This window comes from Panthera onca, chromosome A3 (assembly GCF_046562875.1).
Source record: "Panthera onca isolate mPanOnc1 chromosome A3, mPanOnc1 haplotype 2, whole genome shotgun sequence".
Taxonomy (NCBI): Eukaryota; Metazoa; Chordata; class Mammalia; order Carnivora; family Felidae; genus Panthera; species Panthera onca.
The window spans coordinates 121,322,759-121,338,708 of NC_138341.1; the positions used below are offsets into that span (position 1 = coordinate 121,322,759).

A 15,950-nucleotide genomic window follows, 5' to 3' on the forward strand; every position below is an offset into this window, starting at 1 on the left:
ATGAACTTGGGTATCTTCAGGCTTTTGCCCTTTTGTTTTATCCTCTATCTTGCAAAGCTCTACTGGTACAATATAACTCAGCTCCCAGGATGCCTTTGCTGACTCACCAAACTTCACTCTCTCCCTCCCTCCGTGTCTCCGAGACACCTGACACATCACATCTTTTGCCACTGTTAGTCTGCATGCACGCCACCTCCTCAACCAGACAGGGGACCTTGAAGGCAGGGTCCGAACTGCTTTCATCTTTACATCTCCTGCACCAACCTCAGCGTCCGTCCAGCTTAGAGTGAGACCTCGGTGGTTGTTAACTAACCGAATCAAGAATAGCAAAATACTTGTGAGCACCAGGTTGAAGCCCCGAAGATTAGTACACCTCACAGAACAAATGTAAAATGTGAAAGGGGAAAATAATGGGAGTAGATAAGGAGAGAGGAAGCCAAAACAGGGAGAAGTGAAGTTTCCTTATATGGAAGGAAAGAAAAGTTCCTCTTTGCTTTGATGAGAGTAAATAAATATAGAAACAAATGTTATTTTTGGCACTAAGAAAACTCAAAAGATTGTTCACCTTTAAAATGTTTAAAAGTTAAAAGGAAAGAAAAAAAAACATTCTCCAAAACAGAAGGTATAACAGAAAAGAGACAACTAATATAAAAATCAAGAAACAAATCATTTATAGAAAATATGACAAATGCAATAACAACCATGAATTAAAGAGGATAAATTTACACATAAGTTATAGAATCTTCAAGACTGGTTCAACAGAAGACAAAACCCAACAATAATCTGCTTGAAAGAGATAAGCTCTGAAATGACAATAATCAAGTTAGAAAATGTAACAAAATCACTACACAAGGTATCTATGGACAATGAAAAAAACATAAGACAAACATTGCTTTGAGTACTGTTAAGAAAAAAAAAAAAAAAACTAAGCACACCAGCTAATAATACTGAGACACAAACAACAAAAAAAACCTAGAGAAACTTTTTTTTTTTTTTTAAAGAAAGGAGTTAGAGGGGCACCTGGGTGGCTTAGTCACTTAAGCGTCCGACTTCGTCATGATCTGACGGCTCGTGAGTTCGGGCCCCACGTCCGGCACTGTGCTGACAGCTCAGAGCCTGGCACGTGCTTCAGATTCTGTCTCTCTCCCTCTCTCTGCCCCTCCCCCACTCGTGTGCTCTGTCTCTCTCTCTCTCAAAAATAAACATTAAAAAATTTTTTTTTTTTTAAAGAAAGGAGTTAGAGATTTTGAAAGCAAAACCCAAAATACTTTGGAAGGAACCTTAAGAAATAGGCAGGAGTTGCTGCGTAGGAGAGGGAACTGCCCACCTGAGGAGCAGGAGTGGAAACTGATTTTTCACAGCCTCTTTTTATATGTTAAAAGTTTTCTCATTTCTAATAATTAATAATTATTAATAATAACAACCTAATAAAGTTTTCTATTTCTAATAAATTTCCTGTGAACAGACTAAACATAAATTTAATTTTTTCAAAAAAGGAAATGATGAAGTTGGAAAACAGAACATAAAGGCAATAAAATTGTAAGGGAGTGTCATGTGCTTAATAAGTTTGGATAAAATTAAATAAATGGTTTTCCTATTAAAAATGTAAAATTCTAACACTGGCAGAAATAGAATACCTAACTAGACTAACATCTTTAAAAAAATGACACTCCCACACAGCCACTAGCCTCTGATGGTTTATTAGTGAGTACTTTCAAACTCTCCAGAAACAATTCATAATATAGAAATTACGCCTAAAATAGGCCAAGATACACATTATATAGTTTATTGTACTAACCTGGTCCTAAAGCTGGCTAAAGAGAGAAAACTATAGACAAAGCTTACTTAGAATTTATGCTCAAGTCTAAAAGAAAATAATAGTAAACATAATCTAAGAATAGCTTAAATTAAAACCGTGTCATGTTAACAGATACCAAAAATTCAGCCGTTAAAATTCAATACCTAGTCCTAATTTAAAAATTCTAAAACGAATAATAAAGGTGTACTTTCTTCCCCTTATTAGAGTATCTATTTAAAACCAAATGCCAATATTATACTTCAAAGAAGAAATGAGCCATGTAATCATTAAAAATAGGCAAAAAATGAAGACGTATTTAATCATCACTGTTAATAGAGTGTCAGAACTTATTTCCAATATGAAGTAACATGAAAACAAATAAGAAATACAAATACTATAAATCCAGAGGCAAAAAGTTTTTATATATAACACCATTGTATATTCATAAACCCAAAGGAATCCTTTACATGGTTATGATGAGTTTAAAATGACCAGAGTCATCACCAATATAGAAAAATCAATAGTGTTTCTGGTCCTCACACTTGATCACACAGGGAAACCTCCCAGGCTGTTTTTTAAAGTGCTGATGCCAACCTAAAGACTCCACCAAACAAGTACTAGACCTGATAAGTGAATTCAGTAAGGTTACAGGATATAAAACCAATATACAAAAATCTGTTGCATTTCTATACACCAATAATGAAGCAGCAGAAAGAGAAATAAAGGAACCAATCTCATTTACGATTACACCAAAAACAATAAGATACCTAGGAATAAACCTAATCAAAGAGGTGAGAGACCTGTACTCTGAAAACTATAAAACACGGATGAAAGAAATTGAAGAGGACACAAACAAATGGAAAGATATTCCACACTAATGGATTGGGAGAACAAATATTGTTAAAATGTTCATACTATGCAAAACAAGGTACATTAAATAATGCAGTCCCTAGCAAAATACCAATAACATTTTTCACAGAACTAGAATAATCCCAAGATTTATATGGAACCACAAAAGACCCCGAATAGCCAAAGCAATCTTAAAAAGAGAACAAAAAAACTGGAGGTATCGTAACCTCAGATTTCAAGACATACTACAAAGCTGTTGTAATCAAAATAGTATGGTACACATAGATTGATGGAACAGAATAGAGAGCCCAGAAATAAACCCATGATTATATGGTCAATTAATCTTTGACATAGGAGGCAAGAATATACAACAGGGAAAACGTCTCTTCAACAAATGGTGTTGGGAAAACTAGACAGCTACATGCGAAAGAGTGAAACTGGACCACTTTCTTACATCATACAAAAACTAACCTCAAAATGTATTAAATATCTAAATGACCCAAAGCCATAAAAATCCTAGAAGAGAGCACTGGCAATAATTTCTCTGACATTGTCTATAGCAACATTTTTCTAGAGATGTCTCTTGAGGCAAGGGAAACAAAAGAAAAAATAAACAATTGGGACTATATCAAAATAAAAAGCTTCTGCACAGCAAAGGAAACAATTAACTAAAAGACAACCTACTGAATGGGAGAAGATATTTGCAAATGACACATCTGATAAAGGGTTAGTATTTAAAACATATAAAGAGCTGATACAACTGAACACCAAAAAACACCAAATAATTCAATTAAAAATTGGCAGAATACGTGAACAGACATTTTCCCAAAGACATACAGATGGCCAATAGACACATGGAAAGATGCTCAACATCCCTAATCATCAGGGAAATGCAAATCAAAACCACAGTGAGATATCACTTCACACCTGTCAGAATGGCTACAATCAAAACCAAGAAACAAGTATTGGTGAGGATGTGGAGAAAAAGGAATCTTCGTGCTCTGTTGGTGGGAATGCAAACTGGTGCAACCACTGTGGAAAACAGTATGGGGGTTCCTCAAATAATTAAAAATAGAATTACCACATGATCTAGTAATTCCACTACTGGGTATTTACCCAAAGAATAGAAAACACTAATTTGAAAAGATATATGCATCCTTACATTTATTGAAGCAACAAATTATGGAAGCAATCCAAGTTTCCATCAATAGATGAATAAAGAAGATGTAGTATGTACACACACATGCGTGCATGCGCGCGCGCACACACACACACACACAGAAATATTACTCAGCTATGAAAAAGAATGAAATCTTGCCATTTGCAACAACATGGATGAATCTAGAGTATGATGCTAGGTGAAATAAGCTAGGGAAAGACCAATACCATATGATTTCACTCATCTATGCAATTTAAGAAACAAAACAAATGGACAAAGAAAAAGAGAGACAAGCAAAAAACCATACTCTTAACTATAAAGAACAAACAGATGGTTACCAGAGGGGATGTGGGTGGGGGATGGGTGAAACAGGTGAAGGGAAACAAGTACCCTTATCATGATGAGCAGTGAGTAATGCATACATGTGTTGAATCACTGTATCGTACACTTGAAACTAGTATGACACTGTGTGCTAATTATACTGGAATTTTAAAAAATTACCAAAAAATTAAATACAAAATGTCAATGCCTACACCGCATCCCAGATAAATTGTCTCAGAATCTCCGGAGGAATGACCAGGCATCGGTATTTTATAAAGCTTCTGAGGTGATTCTAGTGTGCTGTCAAGTAGAGTACCACCAGTACATGCTTATATGCTTAATTACCTAAATATCTAAAAAACACAACACAAAAAGTGTAACAGTTTGTGATATTTGCAAGCAAACAGGAGTTCCAGCCATATTGCTTTAAGGGAACATTGCTGTAAGGGAACAGGAGTTCAAAAGAAGAAACCTGAAAAGGGATATAATCAGCTACTGTGCAAATGTCTCCAGTCCACTGCAATTTAGGCAAATAAGCAGGCAGTTGCCCAAGTTATTAGAGGGGGACATGACACATGGCCACAACAAAATAACGGTAGCAAGAGCTAACGAGTCTCGGTGCAAGTGCCGTTGGGATAGGAAGTACGCATGAGGATTCAACAGAGGCCGAAGGGGAACAGGGCTACCTGCATACCTGCATGAGGTTAAATGTGAGATAAATTCCTAGAAATGCAATTGCTGGGTCAAATGGTATGTGCCTTTAAGAGTCAAAGATCAATTTTGAAAGCTCTTAAAGGGAACATAGAAAAAGCATGATGTATAGCGTAAACAAAACATCGTACTTGATAGGTACGAGTGGAGCAGGACAATGAGCTAGGCTGGAGCGAGGCAAGATGGCTCAGTGTCGCCAGGTAGTAGGTAAACAGACTGAAATAACAGAGAATTCCTCATGAGTCCAATTTTGGCTTTGCCTTTCCTATTAACTCTGTCCCCACAGCAGACACCTGAAGGTGAAAGAGGGCAGGAGTCATGTAGCTATCTGAAAGGACAAGATTTGAGGCAGGAACATTTCTGGGTTGACTCTGGATTGATTGCAGACAGCAAGGAGACCAGGATGACTGGAACAGTTGGCGTGAAGGTGAGCATTAGAAAATGTATATAAAAGTTCACATGTGAAAAAACTTATCTTATGCTCTTTTTAATTTAGAGGATTGACATGCAAGGCCACGAAGTAGTTTTTACTCAATCTACACCTCAAATTTAAAGAATGAGCAAGCTGGAATGTGTCCTATATCTAACAGTAGTCCTGCTGCAGTCCGCCATAAGGCAGGAAGTTCCAGAAGCTCCAACAGTAGAAACATTCCCATGGACTGGGTAGCCCCAAACCTGCGGAGGAGTGATGTTGCTGTGCAGTTGTCTACGTCAGGACACTGAACACAGAACTTCCAGCATTATATACCATCACTGACTCTGACTCCATTTCCTCCCCTTTCTTTCCAAAAACTTCTATTCAGCACACTGAAGTTCTTAACTTTATAATGAAGACTAATACAATAGATTTCCTTTATTTAATAAGTTTAACAACAACAGCCAACAACAACAAAATGCGAAAGTCTAAAGCTTGTGAGTGGCTTAGAAACAGAATAAATTGAGTTCACAACTTGATAAATAAATGACCAAAAAAAAAAAAAAAAAAAAACACCCCAAAACCGTAAGTAAGTCACATCTACTTCAGCAAATGAAGGCTTACATTAATTGTTTGCTCATCTGCTTTGTCTTTAGTATTATATTTAGCATTGAAAAGTGTTTCCTATTCCTGAGGGCAGCCTGAGAGTATGGTTTGGGTAAGTGGCATTCAAACAAGTGTTCTAGTTTTTCAAGTCAGTTATTTAATGAAGCAGAAGTATAAGTCTTGCACTCAAACTAAAAGCTGACCTCAGACTAAACTTGCACATCAGAGAGACACAATACACAGCTCAACTTTTATTATATCCAATAACCAGCCTAAGGTAGAAGAAGTTCCTATCAAGGCATCTAGGATTTCACCTAAATTATATATTCAATAAATATTTTTAGATTAATTAAAAAAAATCATTTGATCAAAGAGCTCAGCAATAAAAACCAAGGGAGGAGAAAATAAAGAATGTTTAACAATAACACAAAGACTAAATATAGCTTTAAAGACTTAGGAGTTACAAAGTATGGCAAGAAACTTGTTAAAATTCAGAAGCATACTATTTACCCAGGAAACATGCTTTTTCCTCCCTTCATTGGTCTCTCCACTTTCTCCCTTCATCTCTTGCAGCCCTGTATGCATCTTTAAAGGTCCACTTGTTGCTTGGGCAGCTGCAATTCAGCCCTGTGAAAAAAGCAGCATCTCATCACTTTGTGAGGAGAGATAAAGTACCTTTTAGGAAGCTGAGTAACCCAATCTCATCAATCTCCTTTCCTAATTCATTTCCATCAAAACTATACACAAACAGAAAAACCAGGGCCGGAGGCAGGGAGGAAGGAGAGTAAAATGTGGTTGTAAAAATACAAACTAGGGGCGCCTGGGTGGCTCAGTTGGTTAAGCGTCCAACTTCAGCTCAGGTCACGATCTCATGGTTCGTGAGTTCGAGCCCCGCGTCGGGCTCTGGGCTGATGGCTCAGAGCCTGGAGCCTGCTTCCGATTCTGTGTCTCCCTCTCTCTCTGCCCCTCCCCTGTTCGTGCTCTGTCTCTCTCTGTCCCCAAAATAAATAAACGTTAAAAAAAAAATTTAAAAAGAAAAAAAATACAAACTAGCAATTTAAAACTATTAAAATTCTAGCAGAAATGAAAAAAATATAAACGGAAATAAAGCAAACTCAATTTTCTCTGATAATAGATCAGAACAAGATGATTTCTAAAATCTGTAATTTTAGGTGATTCATAAAATCAGTAATTTTAATACTCTTTCCACCAATGAGTTTCCCTGTCCCTCTTCTGGTTAAGTTTGAGATGGCTTAACAGAGAGGAAAAAAATCAACGGATGTGGGCCTTACAACTTCAAGAATGCACACCATTAAGGATATGCTCTTTTCTGATGCTCTGCCATTCAAAGCCCTGGGGCTTTCCTGGCATGGATTGTAGTGGTACCAAAAAATGGTCTACCCTGTGAGTTCCAGACCAAGGAACCATATTATCATCATCTGTGTCTCTGACCCTTAACACCGATGTTGTCCCACTCTGCCCAGGGCCAATGATGGGCACACAGTATCTCTCAGCAAATGAATGAGACGGTAACTATGTGTTTTCAACAAACCACTAGAGACGCTTCATGCAATCTTCAAATTTCTCAGGAAGCAGCTGAAAAACCACTGCTTTTGAGTTCGTTTGTTTTTTGTTTTTTGTTTTTTGTTTTTTTTTCCCAAAGCATTCTCTTTGGTTGAGATGCCCATTACCAATAAAATGGCCCTAAAGTGAGTATACCAGAGGCCCTCAGAACCTCAGATAGAACGGTGCGCAGGCACATGACAGAGGGTGGGAACTATAGGGATCTGTGAATGTAAACACATAAAAGCACCCTTCACCAAAGTAGCTCCTAGCTACCTTTCACCGTGATTCTTAGGTCTCTAATGTTCACATCAAGCTTTTACTCTGTGTCAGGCACTGTTCTAAGAGCTTTAACTACATTAACTAATTCGTTCTTGGTAACACCCATATGTGATGGATTCTATTATTCTAATTGCCAAGGTGAGGAAACTAAGGCACAGAAAGTTTGAGTAAACTGTACAAGGAAATGCACTAAGCTCCTGTTCAAAGGCAGGGTCCTGGAGCAAACAGACACCCCCAGTAAGTGGCAGCCTCATCTACATACCTTGTTTTCTCCTGTGGCTGTCATGGTTCAGCAGTACCATGTCTAGTTACACTAGCTCTTGTTGGAAATTCTTCCTAATTAATAATTTATTGAAAAACTTAACTTTGAATTCTCCACAACTTAAAAACTGACCCCTTATTTTAAAACATTATCCAATGAACATAACAAAAAGGAGATCTTCCTAATTTTGTGGAAGTCAGAAGCAATTATTTTAAGCTGACTATTCACACTTACGCACAACTTCAGCTTATAATATTTATTCCAGACACTTTGCTACGCTTTTGCCAGATCCCCTCTAAATTTGAAATCGCAAAGCCTTTGCTCAAGTAAGGCATTTATTCTCTTACACTCTAGTTCAGTTATTGGAACATGATGATGATGATGATGCCAAAAGCTGTGGATTCAATCCACTGCAGACCAGTTAGCTTTGTTTGCTTCATGTCTACAAACTCTAAGCCTGGATGGCATATTTTGAGTCCTATAAGGAATCAGGTAGGAGTGTGCAACACAACTAGAATATATCTGCTAGAGAAACAGGTCCACAAATAACACAGGGCCAGAAGCAGAACTATGAGACAAAAGCATCAATTTCATCATAAAGAAAAGCTTTATGATCACTGGTATAGCATTTCTACGTTTCTGAACGAGAAGCTTTTTCAATGCCAGATATTTTGCCAAATCTAACCTAAAGTCCTTCCTTCAAAAACAAAACAGGTGTAAGATTTGAAAAAAAAAAAAAAAAACTACTAAGATTTTTATCACACAAGCCCACCTTGACTGATCTGAAAACAGAACCTTCTTATATCTGACACCAATTCCGCTGACAATACAAAGCACATGTGATGATTTTAGAAACTGTCACAAAAATCACTAGCAGTGCAGGACAACAAACCATCAGAAAATTCCAATTGCATATATATATATAGTAGATTCTTTAAAATTACTCTTAATTTTCAAAAAACCAAATAATATACAGTTATTTTAAACATAGTTTTTTTTAAGTTAAATAAAGAAACTAACAAACATTAGTTCATATCACATTTTAAAACAACCCAGGGCCTATTCAAGGTAGTTTTACCACCTTCTATGAATAAAAATTTGAAAACAAAATTATATTTCTCAATTGTTATTTTAGAAAGAAACCCACTTGGGATCATCCATCTTTGAGTTTTCTTGCCCACAGTTGGAAAGAACTTTCCCAACATACAAATGCTGCAAAGCACATGGGTTCCAACAGTCACAAGGTAACTATGACAGCAAAGCCACAGTTATTTATGAGATCATAAAAACTATATGACATAATTTTTAAAAATTCACATAACATGAAATCAACCATTTTAAAGTGTACAATTCAGTGACATTTAGTATATTCACAATATCGTGCAACTTTCACCTCTACCTAGTTCCAAACCTTGTTAGTCACCCCAATATGAAACCTCGTACTCATTAAATAGTCACTACCATCCCCCTGCTCCAGGCTGGCCAACCACTAACAGGCCTTATGTCTCTATGGATTTACCTATTCTGGGTATGTGACCTTTTGTGTCTGCCTTCTTTTACTTAGCATGATGTTTTGAGGTTCTTCCATGTTGTAGCAAATATCATTACTTCATTCCTTTTATGACTGAAAAATATCCCATTGTATGGATAGATCACATTTTGTTCATTCATCCATTGATGGACATTTGAATTGTTTTCACCTTCTACCTACTGTGAATATTGCTGTGATGAACACTTGTGTACAAGTATTCGTTTGACTATATATCTTCAATTATTTGCGGTATATACCTAGAAGCAGAATCACTGGGTCATATGGTAATTCTATATTCAACTTTTTAAGGAATCACCAAACTGTTTTTCACAGTAGCTACATCATTTTACATTCTCACCAGTGAAGCAGGAGAGTTCCAATTTTTCCACATCCTCACCAACACTTCTTTTCTGTTTGTTTGCTTTGATGATAGCCATTCTTGTAGGCATGAAGTAGTACCTCATTATGATTTTTTATTTGCATTTCCTTAATGACTAATGCATGTTGAACATCTTTTCAGAAGTGTGCTAGCCATTCTTATATCTTCTTTGGAGAAATGTCCAATCAAGCCTTTGCCCATATTTTAATTGGGTTGTCTTTTTGTTGTTGAGTTGTTAAGAGTTTTTAATACATTGTGGACACTAGGGCCCTTATCAAATTAGCAAATGTCCTATCCAATTCTCTAGATTTTCTTGCCACTTTCTTTTTAAAAAAAAATTTTTTTTTAATGTTTATTTATTTTTGAGACAGAGAGAGACAGAGCATGAACAGGGGAGGGTCAGAGAGAGGGAGACACAGAATCTGAAACAGGCTCCAGGCTCTGAGCTGTCAGCACAGAGCCCGACGCGGGGCTCGAACCCACGGACCGCGAGATCATGACCTGAGCCAAAGTCGGACACTCAACGGACTGAGCCACCCAGGCGCCCCTTGCCACTTTCTTAATAGTGTCCTTTGATGCAAAGAGCTTTAAATTTTGAGGGAGTCCAATTTAGCTCTTTTTTTTTTTTCTTTTGCTGCTTATACATTTGGTGTCATTTCTAAGAATCCATTACCAAATCCAAGGTCATGAAGATTTACCCTTATGTTTTCTTCTAAGAGTTTTAGCTCTTACAATTAGGTCCTTGAGCCATTTTGAGTCACTTGTATTATATAGTGTGAGGTTGGGATTCAACTTCATTATTTTGCATGTCAATGTCCAGTTGTCCCAGCACCCTTTGCTGAAGAGATTGTCCTTTCCACCATTATATAGTCTTTGCACCCTTGTCAAAACTCAAATAACTATAGATATATGGGTTTATTTCTGGATTTTTAGGTCCATTCCATTGATCTATATGTCTAGCCTTATGCCAGTACCACACTTTTGATTATTGTAGCTTTTCTAAAATTGGAAAGGGTGAAGAGCCTGGGTGGCTCAGTCAGTTGAGTGTCCAACTCTTGATTTCAGCTCAAGTCATGATCCCAGTGTCGTGGGACTGAGCTCCACACTGGGCTCCATGCTAAGCATGGAGGCTGCTTGGGATTCTCTCTCTGTGTCCCTCTGCCTCTCTCCCCTGCTCATGCCCTAAAATAAAAACAAACAAACAAACAAACAAATAAATAAATAAATAAATAAAATTGGAAAGTATGATTCTTCCAACTTTACTTTCTTTTGCAAGATTGTTTTGACTATTCAGAGTCCCTTGCAATTCCATATGAATTTTAGGATCGACTTTTTCATTTCTGCAAAAAAGGCCTCCAGGATTTTGGTAGAGATTGCACTGAACCTGAAGATTACTTTGGGTAGTATTGCCACCTTTATAATATCAAGTCTTCCAATTCATGAAGATGGGATATCTTTCCGTTCAAAGACATAATTTTACCTTATCTTAAAACGTCCTTGATAAGGTAATGCAATGATTTCCTTTAGTTGTCTCTATCTCTATGATAATCTAACACCCTAGAGTAATTTACAAATATGAAGTTTACACTTGCCATGGAGAACCCAATATTCATATTCCAGAGAAGGAATGTCAATTATTCAGGGTCTTATTGTTTGCTTTTGTCTACGGAAAAGGTCAGAACTCAAAGATGTTCATTTCCCTTATTTAAAATTAATTTTCATCATTCTCAGTTCCTACTAGAGGAATTGATACAGGAACCTTGTATGTTCACTGATGAGAATAAGTTGTTTAACAGACTTCATAGAATGGTATCACAAATTTTCTTTCATATAGTTCAATCCCAAAAAATTGATTATGAAATATTAACTACTTTGCTAAAGAATGTGCTCAAACATCCTTGGTTATTTAGACCTAAAAATGTCAACTGTACTTGGTAGGGAGAGGTGAAAGACTTTAAAAGTCTTTTCTCTAAAATTTCTTTGCTAAAGTCTAAGAGAGTATAATTGTTTGAAGTTACAAAAGGTAATGGGCTAGACAAAATCTGCTCTTTGCTCTTGTATCAAAATTATAACTGAAAATAACATAGTAACCCAGGAAAAATAACTGTGGCTTTTCCTAAAACTAGTAATTTCAAGGAAATTATATATCCCTCAAAAGTAAAAGTCACCTTAAAACCAGTAGATTATTTATCTGATGGGCAGAGATTGCTTCAGTTCCCATGTTTGGTGTCAACTTATCAATGCTTTAATTTATATGTCCTCTCAACACATGTGTCACATGGGACTAATAGTCCACACTGATCCAGTAATATCAAAAAGGGTTTTAAGAATCAAACTGCTGGGGCGCCTGGGTGGCTCAGTCGGTTAAGCGTCCAACTTCGGCTCAGGTCATGATCTCACGGTTCGTGGGTTCGAGCCCCACGTCAGGCTCTGTGCTGACAGCTCGGAGCCCGGAGCCTGTTTCAGATTCTGTGTCTCCCTCTCTCTCTCTGCTCCCCCCACCCCCACTCACACTCTGTGTCTCTCTCTCAAGAATAAACACTAAACAAAAATTAAAAAAAAAAAAAAGAATCAAACTGCTTATAAATAACTTCAATCAGAAAATACTATCTGGTTTTGAAATAAACAACTAGCAACTCAATCCTGGGGAAAAGACATTCAATTCCATGTGTTTTGTCATCTATAATGAAACCAAAGGCAATAAAAATATCTTTTGGCAGGTGCTCAGGGTCAGTGCCTGGGCAGGGAATGTTAGCTAACGCAAAGTTAGAAAGTCTGATATTTGTTTTGTTTTTTAACCAGAAAGTTTAAGTTGAAGAGGTCAAGGAAAAAAGAGGCAAAGAAAAAAATAGACCTGGACAAGAAATGAGGGCAAAAAGATAATCAGATAAGATTCTGACACAGTGAGGTAGCAGACAGACAACAGTCCAGGGAGGGGGAAAGCTGCCTAGGGGGTACAGAGAGTGAACTCCGTGCTGGCTGAGTCTGCTGCCAAGCATCCAAGGATCCCTTCAGCAGTTTCCAGCAAAGCTGGTCAGTGTAATATCCATGGTCAACTCCCTCTTCACGGGATGAGTGTTGCCATAAATTCTTCCATAACATGACAGGTGGGGGGCACCCTCTTCTTTGGTCCTGCCACTGCCTAATGAGGGCCCCCACAGTATCCCTTCCTCTAAGAGTGTTTTCAACAAACTAACTGAGTAAGTACTTCTTCCTCCCCATTTCCTCAGCTCTGTTTACACTCAGTTAACCTGAACTGTGTGTCAAGATTCAGGAGACAGATGGGATAAAGGGGCAGTGCCCAAGGAGATGGGATAAAGGCCACATTCCCCTTGGTTGGTGATGGCACAGAGGGAAACGAACTCTACAAGGAATGAGGCTAGGTGATGAGGTGCTGTGTCCTGTTCTGTCACAGAGATACACATCCTGGACCTCTCAAATCTAGAACTTACAATTCCTGTTCTTGAGTAATTTACACTGTATGGATAATAACACATGTATGGTAAGCACTTGAGTCTGGGGGGCGGGGAAGTGTTGCTTCCAGTTATCAGATGGTGTATCTCCAAGAGGTCATGGGTTTTTTTCACTTGACTCGTATCAGAAGAGCAGTCACAGGCTGCATAGCCAGTGCTTCAAGTCCTGCTGGAGCTCCTTACCCCAGAAGCCCCAGCAGAAGGGAGCCCAGATGGGCACTCAGGCAACACTTGCCGCAGGGCCGGCTGGGGTGAGGAAGGACCCCCCCCACCCTCTCTCCGGGTGGTCAACGCTCAGCACTCTGAGGAACCTGACACAGCTGCTGTGATTTGGTCTCAATGTGGTAGTGGCTGTCTTGGTCCCTGACTGGATGCCCTGAGCTCTTTCGCTGCTGAGCTTTGTCTTTCTTCTTTCTTTCTGTGAAAGGAGCTTTCAGTTCATCTTCAGGCCTGCCATTCTGTGCCCAGGAACTGAACTCCTGAGGCATCTGCCCTGAACTTGGCCAGCCGCTTTAGTTTTATTCTCTGCTCTCTTTGTGGTGGTCTTGGTGACAGGCTCCTAGAAACAAGCCCTGAACTGCAGGACAAATGCCTACATAGGAAAAGAGAAGCAGCGTGCACACTGGGCTTTATAACACAGCTACAAGCTAACCATTCCTGATTTTAAAATAGCCCAAGCCTGGGGGGCATGTGGGTGGCTCAGCTGGTTGCATGTCTGACTCCTGATTTTGGCTGAGATCATGATCTCACAGTTCGTGGGTTCGAGCCCTGTATCAGGCTCTGCACTGACCATGAGGAGCCTGCTTGGGATTCTTTCTCTCCCTCTCTCTCTGCCCTGTCCCTCTCTCTCTCCCTCTCTCTGCCCCTGTCCCTCTCTCTCTTTCTCTCTCTGCCCCTGTCCCCCCACTCAAAATAAATAAATTTAAATAAATAAAATAAAATAAAATAAAAATAAAATAACCCAGACCTGGACATAGCTTACATGTCCATCAACATGAGGATGGGGAAACAAACCTTGCTATTCACACAACAGAATACTACTCAGCAATTAAAAAGAAAGAATCGGTTGCTGATATGCATACTATGGATGAATCTCAAAATCATGTTAAGCAAAAGAAGCTAGACATAAAAGAGATTATATGATTTTGTTCATATGGAGTTCTGGAAAAAGTGAAATTAATCTATGGTGGTAAAAATCAGAATAAAGATTACCTTTGAATGGTGAAGACTGACAAGAAGGAAGCATGAGGGAAGTTTTCTGTAGTTAAAAAAAAAAGATCTACATAGTGACTGGGGTGGTATTCACATGGGTATAAATATTTGTTAAAACTTATTGGACCATACATTTAAAATCTGCACATTGTGCTGTATGTCAATGATATCTCAATTTTTAGAAATAAAAAGGCTCAGGGGTGCCTGGGTGGCTCAGTTGGTTAAGCATCTGACTCTTGATTTCAACTCAGGTCATGATCTCACTGTTCATGGAATCGAGCCCTGTGTGGGGCTTGCACTGAGTGTGGAGCCTGAGATTCCCTCTCTCCCTCTCTCTCTCTGCCCTTCCTCCATTTGCTCATGCACTCACATGCTCTCTCTCTCAAAATAAATATACATTTTAAAAAAAACGTTTTAAAAAGGCTCAAAAGTCTTCATAAAAAATGGCAAAAAGACAGTTTTCCATCATATTGCCCTTATGTGGCTGACCGTATAAGGAGATAATTTGAGGTACACAAATATACCTTAGACAAAGATACATCTCTTTAAAGTAATGTAGAAATTTATATCATTGTATACATTTAGCTCTTAAGACTGAATTACAGGGGCGCCTGGTTGGCTCAGTCAGTTAAGCATCTGACTCTCGATTTCAGCTCAGGTCATGATCTCACTATTTGTTAGATCAAGCCCCGAGCTGGGCTCCGCGCTGACACTGTGGAGCCTGCTTGGGATTTTCTCTCCTTCTCTCTCAAAATAAATGAACATTTTTAAAAAATACTGAATTACATAAAAGAGTTCCCTCAAATTTCTCTCATTCTAACATCCAAGTTAAATATTTTAAGCGTATTTTAAGAGCAGAAAGTATGCTTTAGAGGATGGAAAGGCTAATTTGATATTTTTTAATGTGTGAAAAAATTTCCTGATTATAAGAGCAACATGCATTTAATATAGGAAAACTAGAAAATACAAAATAGATAAGACTACAGGGGCAGAAAACTCACATAATCCAAATCATAAGCATAAAGAAGAAAATTAAAAGTCATCTGAAAAAATATCAACTATCCAGAGATAAGCACTGTCAACATGTTGATACATATAATTTTAACCAAACTGGGATTACAGTATACATATTACTTTTTTCCCCCCACTTAAATATATGGAATAGGCATTCTCCATCTCACTGAGCATTATTCCCATTTTTTATTACTACTGAAGTTAAATATTTTCATGTGATCACTGGCCATTCTTATTTCTCTGTGAGACAACTTGGCAATTTAAAAAATATTTTTTTTCCTGATTATAGTATACTTACTGTAAAAATCTAGAAAATACAGAAGAGTATATGAATACAGGGGGAAACCCTCACACAATCCAAGTTATAAAAACAAT

General features: G+C 38.0%; 1 protein-coding gene across 8 annotated transcripts in view; it reads right to left on the bottom strand.

Annotated features, from left to right (window-relative positions):
• ZHX3 (zinc fingers and homeoboxes 3) overlaps positions 1–15,950 on the bottom strand; it is a 127,054-nt gene that overhangs the window by 55,484 nt on the left and 55,620 nt on the right. For 5 of the 8 annotated variants that reach the window (XM_060617749.3, XM_060617750.3, XM_060617726.3 and 2 more), the window contains one exon: positions 6,370–6,486. The exons of 2 other annotated variants lie outside the window; for them this stretch is intronic. The gene's annotated coding sequence lies outside the window, so the exon portion shown is untranslated. Of the gene's footprint in view, positions 1–6,369; positions 6,487–9,113; positions 9,194–15,950 lie in introns of those variants that run through there. One more of the 8 variants, XM_060617739.3, reaches the window with a different exon arrangement.